The 14,762-nt window shown below is 43.1% G+C and overlaps 1 protein-coding gene and 2 non-coding genes across 10 annotated transcripts in view; 1 reads left to right on the forward strand and 2 right to left on the reverse strand.

Annotated features, from left to right (window-relative positions):
* DISP1 (dispatched RND transporter family member 1) overlaps positions 1–14,762 on the forward strand; it is a 179,763-nt gene that overhangs the window by 54,480 nt on the left and 110,521 nt on the right. The window lies entirely within an intron of this gene.
* Positions 5,510–5,653, reverse strand: LOC115938416 (U4 spliceosomal RNA). The gene has a single exon (XR_004073536.2). It is a non-coding gene; the product is annotated as a U4 spliceosomal RNA (small nuclear RNA).
* Positions 10,011–10,113, reverse strand: LOC115943529 (U6 spliceosomal RNA). Its single transcript, XR_004078096.1, has one exon. It is a non-coding gene; the product is annotated as a U6 spliceosomal RNA (small nuclear RNA).

Below are 14,762 nucleotides of genomic sequence, written 5' to 3' on the forward strand. Positions count from 1 at the left end.
AACAACAGGGGCTCCAGAAAGGATCATTCACAGAATAAATAGGGCTCTTGGATATTGGAAGATTATTAATTCAGTAGAAGGGCTGGGACATCAAATGGAGACTACCTTCCCCAAAGTAGATTTCAACAGGCGAGGAGGCAGACAGTAAAGTGGAAATGGAGGTAACGGGGTGCAGCTAGAGGAAGCCGGGCTGGTGTTTGTTGGGCAGGAGGAGCTCCAGGATGGACAGGACAGGACAGGAGGCACTCCGGGACAGACGGCAGGACAGGAGGAGCTCCGGGATGGACAGGGCAGGATGGGAGAGGACAGGAGGAACTCTGGGTCGGACAGGGCAGGACAAGAGGAACTCCAGGATAGTCAGGGCAGGAGGAGCTCCAGGACAGGACAGGACAGGACAGGAGGAACTCTGGGATGGACAGGGCAGGACAGGAGGAACTCCGGGACAGACAGGAGGACCTCCAGGACAGGTTCAGGGAGACCACTGTTGTCCAGGTGCGTGTCACTGTCCAATGTACACATGTCACAGGCCTGGAGGTGTTGTCACCAAATCATCCTTGTATTGAGAATATGTGCAGAAAAGTAGGAGGCCACAGATCAGAAGGAAACATGTTGTCAAAAAAGGAAATGTGATCGTCGTTCTATAAGCGATTCCTTTGGGAATAATATTTAGGTGCTATTTAGTTGTAATGTGAACAGTACTGATTTGGTGAACAGGTGTGATGTGTGGAGAAGGTGGGGGGATGCTCTGGAGAGCTACATCCATATCGTCTGTATGAAGTCCGTATGTAATGCCTGGAGTAGAAAGACTTAAAAAGCATGGGGCGCCTGGCTGGCTCTGTCGGTGGAGTGCATGACTCTTGATCTTGGGGTCATGGGTTCGAGCCCCACACTGGGCGTGGAGCCCACTTAAAAAATTTTAGAAAGCAGTTATGAACATGTGACCTGCAGATATTGAACGAGGAGAAAGTGTAGTGGAAGCAAGGAGGGACAGGGGACCACTTTGCCCCCAATACAGGTCCTGTAGAACTACCTTTAAAACTATGTAAATAGGTTGTTTTGATGAAAGTAAAAATTAACTTTCAGATATTTGATGAAACCAGGCTCCATCCATTCCTACACTGAGGCCACACTTGTCTCCGGAGTGTGGCTGTTTCTGGGCCAAGGAGCCCTCCCTCTGGGACAGCCCCTGTCTTCTCTCGGCTTCCGTGGCTGCCATCCTGTCTTCTGAATTACTGTGTTCCTTTAGAGACCTTAGTACAGTCAGTCCAATCGTAACCCAGCGAGTGGCTGGGAGCATTCCACCCCTAGTTCTCTGGTCTTGTGGTGACTCTGCATTTTCATCCCAATGGCACCCCCACCCCCGACTTATAAGCCATTAGTGGTTATTTTCTCGTAACTTCCAATTGCTGATAACACATTTCACTCTAGAGAAGCGTACTAGTGCTTTGACTATTCTAGCCATTTACATATTCTAGACTGGAAATTCTGCAGTATCAGGGATTCTGTTTCTTACGGAGTGTCTGTCAGTCTGTGCACACGGGAGATCCTCAGGTATTTGACACAAGTTCTCCTACGCCATGAAACGTAGGGTATGTAGTGTTTAAGAGCATGGCTTCTGAGTCAGTGAGCCTGGATATGAATCCCATTGCTGTCACGTCCTGGCCTGGTCCCTTCCTCTGTGTCAGGATGGGGGTGCGGGGCGCGACAGGGACCCCGCTCAGCACACAGCATGTGCCCGAGACTGCTCACGGCGCTGTTTCTGCCTCCCTGTGGGGCCATCACTGCCCTTGGCTCGGTCTGGTTATGAAGTCAGAGCTGCCCAGCACGTGTGCATGTGTTAATGACTTTCGGGCACATTTCTTCAGCTGTCCTTCTGGTGGATGTCTGCACCCGTCTCTTGCTGAAGTGCTCTCTCTCAGCTTCCAGTTAACACCGACAAGCCCTCTCCTTCCCAAACATTTCACCTTCTCACTGTGTTGTGTTCCTGGCCATCATCCTACTGTTCTTCCAAAATTTATTCACCACAGTGAATGATTAATTGGGCGTTTAAAAATATTTGGTGTTAGTAAAGCCACATGCCCTGAATTCTCTACTAATGTTATTGTAATATAGATCATGTTACAACAGAAATATTTTTAAAGCAAAAATTCTCTTCTCAGGAGATAGATTTATTTATTTTTAGGAATGTTTATTATAGAACTTCTGGTGCAGTAGGGAAAATGTTCATGTCCTTCACAATATGTTTTCCTTGTGAGGTATTTTGGCTGCATTAGAAGAGAGTAGTAATAAGATAATTTTAGGGGTGTCTGGTTTGGCTCTGTCCGTGGAGCATATGGCTCTTGACCTTGGGGTTGTGAGTTCGAGCCCCACGTTGGGTGTAAAGATTACCTAAAAAAATAGAATCTTAAAAAAAAAGATTATTTTACAATTTGTTTTTCTGAAAGGCTGAGCAGCCCTTTCAAGACTGAGATGTCCTCAAGGGTAGTAATCTCTGTTCCGTTCATCTTTGTCCACTGTGTGACATTTATAAAGTCTTAACTGTCAACCGAAGGACTACATTCATGAGTGGATTAAAACTATAGTGTTTCATTTGTTTGTAATTTTTATTTTGATATAATTTCAAACTTAAAGAAGAGTTAACAAAATTAGTACAAGGAAATCCCATATACTGTTTACCCAGATTTACCAATTGTTTACTAAGTTTTAATTTTTTTAAAAAGATTTATTTATTTATTTGAGAGATTGCGTGTGTGTGCGTATGGGGGTCTGGGCAGAGGGAGAGGGAGAGAGTCCCCAGGGAGACTCCCTGCTGAGCACGGAGCCCGACACAGGGTTCAGTCCCAGGATCCTGATATCAGGACCTGAGCCGAAGTCAAGAGCCAGACCCTCAACCAGCTGAGCCACCCAGGTGCCCCATTTTTAATTTTTTATATATGCATAGTGTTTTTCTGAACCCTTTGAGAATAAGTTGCTGACATCATGCCCCTTTACCCCTAAATACAGTACGTAGTTCCCAAGAAGTCTATTCTCCTATAAAGTGCAGTCCTCTGTATTTAGCCTTGATATACTACTGTGCTCTCCCCTGCAGTCCACGGTCTCATGCTGCCTGGTACAGCCATTTTTTTCGGGTCCAAAGCCATACGGTCCACATTAGTCTTATGTCCTCCTTTAATTCAATCTGGAGCAGTTCTTTAGTCTTTCTTTACTTTCTTGACCTTAATTAACGTAGTTTGAAGGGTAGGGATCAATTATTTTGTAGAATAGTCCTCAATTTGGGTTTGTCTAATGTGTCCTCATGATTCAATTGAAGTTTGCTAGTTTTGGCAGGAAAGCCAGACAAGGGATGTTGGGCCTTCTTCGTACCTCGTGATGTCAGTACCAATATTACTGATCTGGTCAGTCAGTTAGATTGTATCCACCAAGTTTCTCCACTGTAAAATTACTGTTTTCCCTTTGTAATTAATATGTAATTTGTGGGGAGATGCTTTGAAGCTATAAATATCTTGTTCCTCATCAAACTTTGACTCAATAGTTGTAGCATCCATCCTTCCAGACTTCCCTGTTAGTTGGTATTATGCTCTAAGAAAGAGCTTCCCTCTCTTCTTTTTAAAATTTGTCTTAGTTCAAGCTCATAGATTCTTCTTTTATTCAAGGAGTTATATTCCTTACTGTCATTATTTCAATGCTTGAATTATTCCAGCTTCGGTCTGAGGGAACCCCTACCTACTAACTGTTCCTCTGACCTTTGGAAATGTCTTCATAATTCTTGGAGAATTTCTTGCTTCTTGGTGTATAACAAGATGTTCTAAGTTTTTCATGTACTTTCTTTGCCCCAGCCCTGGACTCAGCCTTTTTCTAGGGTGACTTGGTTCCTTTTTGTGGAGAATGGTATTTTAAAAGCAAGATCTGGGTGCTTGGCGTGCACATTGCTAATAATATGTTGTTGGCCTTAGATCCTGTTAGGTCTCAGATCTCTCAGTCTGAGCCAGGGAATATGTGTACCTGTGTGAGTATAATATACCTCCGTCTGTGTCTGAATTAAAGCTCTGTGTCTAAGTGAACAGTTCACATCATTCCACTTCAAATCTAGCAGCCCACAATTTGTTCTAGTCTCAGCATGTTTGTAACCCCCAATGGTGGAAACCTGGCTCCGTGATGCTTTTCCGTGTCCCTAGTATCTTGTCTAAGCCTTGGCATTGAGTGGTAAATCCATGTTTAAGGATTTGGATGAATGAATGAGTAAATCCAGTCATTACAGTGTTATCTCTATACATATTCTCACTGCTGTAACCAATATTTGGCATGAGGTGGATGGTAAATAAAATTTGGTTGAACAAATGGTTCTTTCCTCTCCAATATCTTCCTATTTTATTTTCAAACCAAATGAGATATGATTCCATATAAGTATTCTTGGTTTTATTTGTTTTTGTTTTTTTAAAGATTGATTGATTAATTTAGAGAGCACAAGCAGGAGGGGCAGAGGGAAAGGGAAACAGAATCCCGAGCAGACTCTGAGCTGAGCGTGGAGCCCTACATGGGGCTGGTTCCCATGACCCTGAGATCTTGACCTCAGCCGAAACCAAGATCGGACACATAACTGACTGAGCCACCCAGGTGCCCCAAGTACTCTTGTTTTTTGCCATTTAAAGCTTGAATCCAGAGAAATTATTCAATTAATAGGAACAATCATTTTCCAGTAAAAAAAGGTCATAAATAAAAATAAAATTACTCTGTACGAAAAACAGTTCTTTTATTTGAAAAACCTCAGATTTGGGCAGCACCATTGTAAAGGTTCCTGATTTTCTAATTACAGAAATTGTAGCTTGCAGAGTCTGGCACACTTTTCACATTTGTCAGCCTCCATTGTCAGACAAAAACAATTTCCATGTTACTGCTGCTTGTTTTAAGTTGCTATAAGAAAATGCTGGCAGGTAACTTTAGGAGCAAGTGATTAGAAATTTCTGATAACCTGCAGACTCATTGCCAGTTACATTAACTGTGAATGATCTGGGGGAAAAAACAGTAGGGTTTCATACACCAATGCCCTCAAAGGGTGTAGATTTACAATTTAGGACAGCTGTTAATGATGTTCTTTCATGAAGTGGATTTTTTTTTTCTTAAACCTCAGGAAATGCCTATTTTTGTCTTGATATAATTAAAAGTAACAACTCCTTGCTCATAAACTCTTATTTTATTCCTAGAACTTGTTTAAAAAACTACTTTATCCGGGGGCGCCTGCGTGGCTCAGTCGTTAAGCGTCTGCCTTCGTCTCAGGTCATGAACCCAGGGTCCTGGGATTGAGTCCCACATCAGGCTCCCTGCTGAGCAAGGAGCCTGCTTCTCCCTCTGCCGCTCCCTGCCACTCTGCCTACTTGTGATTCCTCTCTCTCTCTGTGTCAAATAAATAAATAAAATCTTAAAAAAAAAATAAAAATAAGAAACTATCCTTTTATGTATTTGCTTTTTCTCTCTACCTGAAGGGTATTAAGTGTAGCATATGCATTGTAATTTCTAGGATAGAATTCACAGTATAATTTCTAATGAGTCATACTACTAGACACTTAGGAAAGAAACAAGTGGGTTAGTTTTCAATTAGCAATAATCGTGCCTCGGATAAACCTCATTGGCTACAATACTGCCACTGCACAAAGCTACAAGTGGGTTAGTTTTATGTTCAGGAAGACTTCCATACAGTTGGCTGGGAATTGATTATTTTTTTTCAAGATTTTATTCATTCATCAGAGACAGAGAGAGAGGGCAGAGGGAGAAGCAGGCTCCCCACCGAGCAGGTAGCCCGATGCAGGACTCGATCCCAGGACCCAGGGATCATGACCTGAGCCGAAGGCAGACGCCTAACCATCTGAGCCACCCAGGCGCCCTGATTATTTTTTGTTTTAAAGAAGTTTTCTTCCAACATGGTTTCCTTAACCCTTTACAGAAACATTTAAATTTTTTGTCCCCCTGCTTAAAAGGGGAGAGTGCCAGGATTCTGTATCTTTTTTTTTTTTTTTAAAGATTTTATTTATTTATTAGAGAGGGAGGGAGAGAGAAACAGCATGAGAAGGGAGAGGGTCAGAGGGAGAAGCAGGCTCCCCGCTGAGCCAGGAGCCCGATGTGGGACTCGATCCCAGGACTCCGGGATCATGACCTGAGCCGAAGGCAGTTGCTTAACCAACTGAGCCACCCAGGCGCCCAGGATTCTGTATCTTTTAAAACTAAGAAAAATCAAGACATTTAAAGCACTTCAGTCTCTAAAGCCCTTCCTATTTAAAGAAAAACTAAACAGCAGTTTACATACTCTTTTCTAAGATTAAATGTTTGAAAGTATAAAGTTTTTTGGACTTCTTTTTTTTTTTTAAATTTGAGAGAGCGAGCGTGCGCATGTGTGCAACCAGAGGGAGGGGCAGAGGGAGAGAGAATCCCAAGCTGCCTCCCAAGCTGACTCCCGACCCAGCACGGAGCCCGACGTGGGGCTTGGTCTCACGACCCTGAAATCATGACCTGAGCTGAAACAAGAGTCAGTTGCTTAACCGACTGAGCCAGCCAGGCGCCCCTGGATTTCTGTCTTTGTATAGACGTACAAAGCTAAAATCCCAAAACTGTTGTTTAAGAATTACTGGGGGGGCGGTGGTTAAAGTGTTGTCGTATCATAGATTCCCTGCTGCCTAGTTTGGCTGATCTCGGTAAGAGGAGATTGCTCCAGCATCATCCTAGTATTGCTGATTTACACACGCGTTCATGGTAGTAACTGTTAGAGGCAGGTGTAGTTGGCAAGACAAAAATGTCTTTGCACTTATAACCCAAAGTTACTTTTTTGTTTTCTCTTTGAATTGTCACTTCAGGGCCCCCTATTGGGTTTATGATAATGCAGTGTCTTCTTCAAGGAGTGGGTCCCCCAGGAACTGGACCCATATGAGGACTGGCAGGAGTTACCCAGGGAAACTCGTATTTGCCTCGGTGGGTCTGTGTCTGGCTCTGCCTGCCCACCTGTTCCTTGCCTTAAGCAGGAGGACTGTAGGGAGGGGGGAGCAGAGGGGCCAGTGGGGGTCTTTCTCCAGGCTGGATGTTGTCCCCCCACCCCCCACTTTCTAGGCACACCCTCATCTCTTGTCAGTGGTGGCTTTGTCTTCATTGCTTTCTCTCACAGGAGAACATGGCCTCAGAAATGGGATCCATGCAGTGTTTTGGGGTTCGTGTTGTATTTCCTTCTGTTTTACATGTTTTTGAATGAGACAAACATCAAGTAAATTAAGATGCAGGTACATTTTCATTTCACTCATGAACTAAAGGTACTCATGGATAAGTAACTTCTTGTCACCCTTTCCTATAAATTTGCAGGGAGCCAAGCCTCTCTTGCCAGTTGAAGTAAACACTAACTTTCCTTTCTGTTTTTAAGAATGCAGCAGAGGGGGGCACCTGGGTGGCTCAGTTGGTTGAGCGTGGGACTCTTGATTGTGGCTCAGGTCATGATCTCAGGGTTGTGAGATCGTGCCCTGGGTGGGCTCCACGCTGGGCATGAAGCCTGCTCAGTATTCTCTCTCTCCCTCCCTCTCGCTCTGCTCTCGCTTGCTCCCACAGTCTTTCTCTCTCTCTCAAAAAAGAGAACACAGCAGAATATTTGTAAAAAATGACACACGAATCTTTTAACAGAAACATATTAAAATTTAAGTGAGTCAAGTCCAGTTATGGAGGGGCCAATTTGAATTAGAAAACAGTCTGGAGGGGCGCCTGGGTGGCTCAGTCGTTAAGCGTCTGCCTTCGGCTCAGGTCATGATCCCGGGGTCCTGGGATCGAGCCCCGCATCGGGCTCCTTGCTCTGCGGGAGGCCTGCTTGTCCCTCTCCCTCTGCTGTTCCCCCTGCTTGTGTTCCCTCTCTCTCTCTCTGTCAAATAAATAAATAAAATCTTTAAAAAAAAAAAAAGAGAAAAGAAAAGAGTCTGGGGTGCAGATCTGTAGGTGTTATGCCGTCCCAGTGGTGGGGGGCCGCCCCGGGGGCCGTGGATCTTTCCCACAGTGGTGGCCCTGGAACAGCACAGTGTCTGCCCAGCACCCTGGACACGCTTGATAAAGATCATTTACTGAGTGAGTGAATCCTAAAGCTTCAGGTACTTCTTAAGTTTTTAAATGAAGGAACTTAATCTAGAAACTGAATAGCTGAGGTGGAAATACAGCCAGGTTCCCAGTAGCTGCTCAGCACTGACTACACTTTATCATCCTCAAAATCTGTAATAATTGGAACTGACCCAAACATACATAATAATGTGAGATTTTTAGTCATACTAAAAATTGTGATTAGCATATAAGTTATAAATAGGTAACTATAATATTCTTATGGAAGTACTTAAACAATTTGCTTTCTTGAGTTGTTAAAATACCTGTTCTTTTAATATTGTTTGCACTGTTCATTTGTTAGTAAACTCTTTGTGGGAGTTACGCAGACATTCTTTTAGTAGATTATCCTCTCTGGGCTGACATAAAGGCTGCATTCATTGAACAATATAGGATCATTGATTTTAGTGTGAAGGGACTAGAAATTATCTAGTTCAAGCAGTTCATTATTTGGGGGAGGAAATGGCCCTCCACGTAGTTATGTAACTGCTCAGTGTCACATTGGTGGCTCATCTCAAACCTGAAATAGAGCTTGGGGTTTATGGTTCTCTGTCTCGGGCATCTTTCTTGTAAATAATAGACTTCTCACTACTATGTAACATAAGTTAGTGTCTTTCTGTGCAGATTTATCTAGGCAATATGTTAAATATGTTCAAATATGGGACATTGAGGGGCAGCCTTACATGTAAAATTGGGTTTAAAAAACAACTTTTCTGTTCTCCCTAGCGCTCACAGAGTGTTGGTTGCAGAGGGGGTTAATGAGAGGGAGGCCCACAGGGAAGGGGCTAGGGTCAGCAAGCATTTGGGAAGAGTCTGAACGTCGTCCATCAAGAAAGGGAATAAAGGTAGTTGTGGGGGCATCACAGACTGTGTACGCTCTGCATCTAACACCAAATGCATGGCCAGGATGGTAGTGAAAAAGGCAAGTTGCAGAGTATTATGTATTATCCTATCAAAAATAAAATAAGGGGCTCCTGGGTGGCTTGGTCGTCAAGCGTCTGCCTTCAGCTCAGGTCATGATCCCAGGATCCTGGGATCGAGCCCCGCATCAGGCTCCCTGCTCCATGGGAACCTGCTTCTCCCTCTCCCGCTCCCCCTGCTTGTGTTCCCTCTCTCACTGTGTCTTTCTCTGTCAAATAAATAAATAAAATCTTAAAAAAAAATAAAATAAAACCCTGCATGTGTATGTTTATGTATTATGTGTTATATGTCTCCATATGAGGAATGTAGGGATATATACACACATATAACATGTATACATATATGTTACATATGAGATGTTTATCTGTGAATGAGCATGGAGCATTAATTGTCTCCTGGAATGGGATCTGGAAACCTTGTTGTTTGTTACTTTGTTTATCATTATATTGTTTAATTTGTTTCAAGAAGCATCTATTAACTTTTGTTATTAAAAAGACCTAATAAGGGGCGCCTGGGTGGCTCAGTTGGTTAGGCGACTGCCTTCGGCTCAGGTCATGATCCTGGAGTCCCGGGATCGAGTCCCACATCGGGCTCCCTGCTTGGCGGGGAGTCTGCTTCTCCCTCTGACCCTTCCCCCCTCGTGCTCTCTCTCTCATTCTCTCTCTCTCTCTCTCAGATAAATAAATAAAATCTTTAAAAAAAAAATAAAAAAATAAAAAGACCTAATAAAGAAAAATTAAAATCAACCTATAGCTTTGTGTATTTATGATTTTTTAGGGTTAGGGTTGCTAGAGGTACTTGGGTGGATCAGTCAGTTGACCATCTGACTCTTGATTTCAGCTCAGGTCATGATCTCAGGGTTGTGAGATTGAGCCCCGTGTCGCACAGGGCGTGGATCCTGCTTAAGATTCTCTCTCTCTCTCTCTCCCTAAGCACCACACACCCCCCCAGCTCACGCACGCACATGCTCTCTCTCTCAAAAAAATATGGGATCCTTCGTGAATTTGGATGTCATCTGTGCGCAGGGGCCATTTGATCTTTTCTGTATTCTAATTTTAGTGTTTGAGCTGCTGAAGCAAGCACTGATGTTGTTGGTAGTGTTTTTTTTTAAATGAACTTATAACAGTGAGGTCCGTTAGTAGAATTTCCCATAGAAGAAAATCATAGATTATCTGGCTACTGTTGGCTCTGTTTGGTTGGTTTCTAATACACTGAAATTCTTCAGTAATAATATATGCAGAAGGGAACATCTTGAGGATAATTTTCAGATGTGCTTTCCCTAAGATCACATTTTTCAAATGCTTACATTCTTCATTCACATAATTTTAAGCATTTACATAATTCATAATCTTTTGTATTTAGCAGTAAACTGATTAAATTAGTATATTTACCAATAAAAGATGAATGTTATTTCCATGTGAAACCAAGACTCAAATTCTCATGCCCATGATATAATGAAGACTCCAACCTTCCTTTTGTCAAGAAATGAATTGCTTAGTGTAATTACAATTTTCATTTAAAGAAAGAACCACATAAACTCTTTGCATTTTGCAAATTTTCTTAAATTCAAAGGCTCTGAGCCTTCAATAATCCAAATAAGTGCAGATACCTTTGTAATTTTCCAACAGAAGGGATGCCTCACGCCTAAGATGTTTGTTTTAAATCACAGGTACTAATAAAAGAAAAATATTTTTGAATGTAAATATTTACTGGAAGTTTGTTAGTCATAGGTCTCCCATAGCACTAACAAAGCCATTATTCACATAAAACTTAAAAACTGGTCAATTTTAAATCTTGAAGAAAAATACTGGTGACAATTTGAGTGTATTTAGGATGGAGAAAACAAAATACGTTTTTCTTGGCTAAGATCTGTGTGTGTAATCAGTTGGTCTTGTGGCAGGCTTTTATTTTTTCATTAAAGTAGCACAAAATTAGTATCTTTAAAAGACCATGAGAGTGTAGCCAAGACCTGACCCAGCACTGCCTGTGGACAGGGGGTTCTTTCTCTCCGAGGAGCTGCTGAAGCCTGCAGGAACCACGAACAGCTGATGCATAAACTCATAACTGAAGGGTTAGTTGACTGATGCTACAGAAGAACAAATAAATTACACAGGATGGAACAATTATAAAGAAAAACAGAGGTCTTATCTTCTCCTTGATCTTTCTACATTTTGAGGGATGGGAGCACCTAAATTCACATTGTAGCTTTTCAGATGAAGCTGGTGTGGCAAGCCCCCCAGGAGGAGCTCCAACACCTGCTCCTAATACAGCTGAGGGAGAATTAGACCATTATCAGGCCAGAGGAAACCGTGACTGTGGTTTACTGATTTTGTGGAGCGGCTACTATGAAAATGGAAAATGGGGGAGAATTCTGGGCTTTTAATGGGGTGGGCCGCTGGGGCAGTTAGCTTGGGCCTTGCACTTATGGAGGGCCCTAAATTTAAATTTTTTGCTTTATCTCTAATTAAGGTTATATGTATAGTTGTATGTTTTTTGTCTCTGTGTTGAAAACATTAAACTATAGAATATACTATACATTATCCTAGCTCTATTTTGGCTCTTTTTCATTCTTTTTCTATGTACTTGGAGCCTACAAAGAGTGAAAGTGGCAAGAACTTCTTTTGGCCTCTTGGAGGGACAAGGAGGCAGGAAATAGTAGCAGAAGACAGTTGGTAGATGCTTGTCATTATGAATTAAAATGAAGAGCTCTTGATCTTGCTATTGCATTTTAAGATATGTACATGAACGTAAAGCTTGCCTGGAAGAAAACAAAAATACGTGAAAAAAGCCAGGAGAATTCTGCAAAGGAGAGTCACCTACCTATCTAACTTGATCTATCAGATAGCAAAAGGGGATAGCAAAAAAAGACAACCTCTTAATGTTGTCATGAGAATGAAAAGGTATTTTTTATTTAAAATTCTTAGGATAGGGGTGCTTGGATGGCTCAATCGATTAAGTGTCCAACTCTTGCTTGATCTCAGGGTCGTGAGTTAAAGCCCTGCATTGGGCTCCCCGGTGGGCATGGGGCCTACTTAAATGAATGAATGAGTAAAAGTCTTAGGATGGTGACTGACACAGAACAAATGTTTAATAAATTTCCTGGTAGGATACTCATTTTATTTCATAGACGTTAGTTACTCACTTGCTCTGTGTATATGGGGAGAGGTTTGGTTGATCAGTGTTGGTGGGGCCAGAAAAGACTCAGCTTCTGGAATATATAATGTGATGTATCTTTAATCGATTAAAATGAAAGGAATTACCCGTATGTTGGTGAGCAGGTTTGCAGTTTCTGTGCACGGATTCTTCTGTGCACACCAGCAGTTTCACTTCTTAGTGAGTAATGCAAGGATTGGAGGCGCTGACTTCCCAGGCAATCGAAAGTTTCTGTGTAACTTTTGACTCCAGAGAACTTCACTACTAATAGCCTACTGGAATTGATATCTTGTCAGTTAATACATTGTTGTATGTATTGTGTATACTGCACTCGTACAATACAGTAAGCTAGAGAAAAAAATGTTATTAGGAAAATCATAAGGAAGAGAACATATACAGTCCTGTCCTGTAACATCTGTGTACGAGCAGACGCATGCAGTTCAGACCCGCGTTGTTCAAGGTCACTCCGCTGGAGAATCACCTGCATGTATGGGAGGCAGAAATAGGTTCATTGAAGCACTGTCAGTAGTTGTAAAATACCAGAACTCCTCAGTGTCCACCGAAAGTGATAGGGGAGTGAGCTTAATGGCTCCACACTGTGGAATAAACCGTAGCAGTTAGAAGGAGGAAGTAGAGCTGTGTGCGAGCCATCACTTGGGAGTGGTGCACGTGATGTGACGGCATTTACAGGAAGTTTGAGGACGTGCACGACGGTACCCTGTTGTGTATGGATACGCGTGGCGCAGTAGTCCAAGAAATACTTGCATATGAAAACCCCAGGTTCAGGATAACGGTCACATCTTTGGCGTGAAGAAAGGGAATAGAATCGCGGAATGTTCCGCAGGGGAATCCACTTATAACAGTTTATGGGGGAGAAAAAGGCAGATAAGACAGATTTTAAAGATGTTTATAAAGCTGGTAAATGAGGGCATGGGCACTCATTATATCCATCTCTTTTTCTTATGTTTGAAATACTTTACGTGCACACAAATTAAGATAAGTATGTGGAGAGACTGTAAAAGCAGCAAGGAGAGAGACAGTGTGGCCCCTGGAGTCAGAGGCACGGGTCTGTCCTCTCTGCTTCTTCGGATTCTGGCCCTCAGCTCCTTGCCTTACTTCTCTGAGCTTGTGACCTCATCTCTGAAGTAGGGATAATACCTCTGGGCACCTGGGTGGCTCAGCCGGTTAAGTGTCTGACACTTGATTTCAGCTCAGATCTCAGGGTCGTGAGATCGAGCCCTGTGTCGGGCTCTGCACTGGACATGGAGCCTGCTTGAGATTCTCTCTCTCTGCCCTTCACCCTCCCTCCGCTCACACGCACACTGTCTTTCTCTCTCCAAAAATAAAATAATTTTAAAAAATAGTATCTCTAGCCCAGTTTGTTAGGAATTAATAGCATCCCTAAAGGGCCTTTTATAGTTGTTGATGCAGAAATGCCAAGAACTGGGAATAAGGTCTGAGCAACAACAGACATCATCCTTGCTCTTATATCACTGCAGAGTCTTGTGGGGGAGGTAGATCATCAGTTAATCACCCACACAAATGTAAATGACACCTGTAATCTGTGTCTTGAAAGACATGTGCCGTGTGATTCCCTCTGATAGTGGATATTATGGACCGCAAATTTGTGTCCCCCTGGATTCATATGTTGAAACTCAAATCCCCAATGTGGTGGTATTTGAAGATGGGGTCTTTAAGAGATAGTTAGGTCTTGAGGGTGGCATCCTTATGATGGGATTAGTGCTCTAGTAAGAAGAGACAGGAGAGATCTTGTTTCATCCCCCCTCCTATGTGAGGAAACCAAGAAGGGGGCTCTCACCACAACCCCCTTCTGGCATGCTGGCACCCTGATCTGGGACTCCCCATCCTCCAGAATGTGAGAAGTAAATGTTTGTTGTTTGATCCTCCCAGCCTATGAGATTCTGGCTACAGTCCTGCAAACTGACTAGGACTGGGGAACGAGAGCTGGTTGGGGAGGTCCTGAAAGGCTTCCCTGAGAAGTGCCTTAAGGCTGGGCTTTGAAGAAAAAGAGCAGGAGCTCAGTGAAGAAAAGAGGGTAGCTGGTCCAGCCTGAAGGCACAGCCCCGAAGTGCTGCTGGAGGGTGCACAGTTAGAGAAGGAGCCCAAAGGAGGCCAGTGGAACGGGGTGCAGAGCTCCAGGGGGAGAGGCTGAAGACAAGCTACGAAGCTCCGAGCCAGCTGTGCAGCACTCTGAAGGCCCAGCTGGGTATGAATGAAAAGAGCAGTGAAAGACGATCTGGTAGACTAGAGTCCCTGAAAATCAGGGTGAACCAAAGACATTCTTGAAGGATGGTTTGGAAACAACTGTAAACAATGGGGCATTGTTAGGAAGTCTTACAAATCGATCTGCCTAGAGAGAAGGGCCCAGAGTAATCAGAGTTTAGATGGCTTTTTAAAAGAAGATGAGAATTGAGAGGCATAAGTTGCATCCACAAACCCGTGGGTAGTTTTTTGAAACATCTGTGCGATTGGAAAAGAGTTTTGGTCCTCCCTCCCTTACTCCTTTTTGCCAGTAGCTGTTCACCCTAAGGGGTCACCATCTTTAAATATAATAGAGT

The sequence above is a fragment of the Leptonychotes weddellii genome, chromosome 6 (assembly GCF_054177405.1).
Source record: "Leptonychotes weddellii isolate Sample4059 chromosome 6, ASM5417740v2, whole genome shotgun sequence".
NCBI classification, from domain to species: Eukaryota; Metazoa; Chordata; class Mammalia; order Carnivora; family Phocidae; genus Leptonychotes; species Leptonychotes weddellii.